This window comes from Budorcas taxicolor, chromosome 13, assembly GCF_023091745.1.
Source record: "Budorcas taxicolor isolate Tak-1 chromosome 13, Takin1.1, whole genome shotgun sequence".
NCBI lineage: Eukaryota > Metazoa > Chordata > Mammalia > Artiodactyla > Bovidae > Budorcas > Budorcas taxicolor.
The window spans coordinates 74,770,462-74,772,337 of record NC_068922.1 but is presented as its reverse complement, the minus strand read 5'-3'; the positions used below and the strand labels follow the sequence as shown (position 1 = coordinate 74,772,337).

Here is a 1,876-nt window from a genome sequence, read left to right as displayed (position 1 = left end):
ACTAAGCCTGTGCACCCCAACTTTTGAGTCTGCTCCAGAGCCTGGGAGCCACAACTATTGAGCCCACGTGCTGCAACTACTGAGCCCACGCTCTGCCACAAGAAAAGTCACTGCAGTGAGAAGCCTGAGCGCTGTAGCTGGAGGAAAACCCATGCAGCAACGAGGACCCAGGACAGCCGGAAATGAAAACCAAAAATTGTTTAAAAAAGAACAGTTACGGTGAGAGTTCCATGAGACCACACTCATGGTACACAGAAGTTGCGCAATAAATGTTACCCTCTCCTCTCTAAAACCTGGAGGGGGAAAGGCCCAGCTAGGATGGAGGGTTCTAGATGGAACAGAAAGCAACACAGGGGTGAAAAGATGAGACAAGCCTTCCCTTAAGTGAGTCCCGAGTCCATTGAAAGGGAGATAAATGAGGCATCAGGAGCTCGATGACAGATGAAAATAGCTCACTGCCTTCCTGGCCTGGGAGAAAGGGCGAGGGCAGACCTGAAGCTTCCCAGGCCATTGCTTCCTCGGTCCTCGCCAGTGAACAGTTTCATTGCCCCTGGGTGGGTCCTGGGAGAGCCCGAGCCTGCAGTGACTTCAGGCTTGGTCCGAGCTTCTTTGGAAGAGGATGCCTGAATCTGAGGGTGACCCTTCGGACTCTGGGGGCAGCCCAAGGCTGGGGACGCTCAAGCTAAGGGTTAGTCTAGTTCGAGAAGATGTCTGAATCTGGGGTTGTGCCAAATACGTATAGAAGCCCACCCCTGGAGGGATGTCAGTCTGGGGAGTGTAACTCTCAGCTTGGGGCTGATCTTGGTTTAGGAGGCTATAGATCTGCACTGGGTGTTAAGACTGAGCTGAATCCTAGGTCTGTCTGTGAACCCGAGCCTAGCAGCTATCAGATTTTGAGGTGAGCTCTGAATGTGGGGTTTGCTGACAATGAACCTTAAAAAAGATTGGGGTATCGGCAGATGATGGCTTTTTCTCACGATGGTCTCTGGAGGCTACTCCGGGCGGTGCCAATCATGCAAACGGCTCAGCTGATGCCAGGAAAAGAAAGAATATATAGGGCCATCTGTGAGCCCAAATATGTGAACCCCACATCTGAGGGACGTCGTCTGTTTTAGGAGCCCTGTGTGTGAGGGTCCACACCAGCCCTGGGGGTTGGCTGGGGAAGGAGACAGGCGTCTCAGGGCAGTAAGGAAGAAGTCTTGGGGGCATCCTCGGGCAGCAAGGTAAGATGCACCTAGTTCCCCCTCCTTTGGCCCTTCCTTTACCCTCTATTACTGCACACAATCCTCACATCTCTGGTCTCACCCTCCATCACCCACTCATGCCCCTCCTTCCATACTCCATCTTTGCCCTGAACTTCTCACCCTCCAGGAACCTCTTTTCTGAACCCCAAGTCTCAGGCACCTCCACATTCCTTCCCTGGGTAAGAAGGATCAAGGGGTGAGAGGGAGAGAAAACCCATCATCTTGTCCTCCGCCAACAGCGTTTAAGTAAATCCTCCCCAAATCACCCTTCAGGGCCTGGGAAAGGCAGATCCGATTCTTGGGGAGCTCAGAGGCCTGCTGCCTTATCTAAGCCTCTGGAACAGGCATTTTGCATTTATTCCCCCAAATGTGATGCCGAACTGCGTTCCAGCCTGTGGCTCCCAGCCATCTGCAGGGAGAAATCCAGTTAGACCTTGTATAATAAGTTCCTGACAATCTTGCCGAGGACGCTGGGTCATAAAAGTCTCCTGGTTTTATCGCCAGTAACAGACACGGAGTGAAATTAAGTTGTCTTATCAAATTTAGATAATATATATCCCTCTAGAGTCGAAGGCTCTGCATGGGGCTTTCATGGTATGAGCCCAGGAAGGGGACGGTGGGGGGAGGCGTGC

The 1,876-nt window shown here is 52.2% G+C and overlaps 1 non-coding gene across 1 annotated transcript; it reads left to right on the top strand.

Annotated features, from left to right (window-relative positions):
* Window positions 1–954: 954 nt before the first annotated feature.
* Window positions 955–1,041, top strand: LOC128058919 (small nucleolar RNA SNORD35). Its single transcript, XR_008200521.1, has one exon. It is a non-coding gene; the product is annotated as a small nucleolar RNA SNORD35 (small nucleolar RNA).
* The last annotated feature ends 835 nt before the right edge of the window (window positions 1,042–1,876 follow it).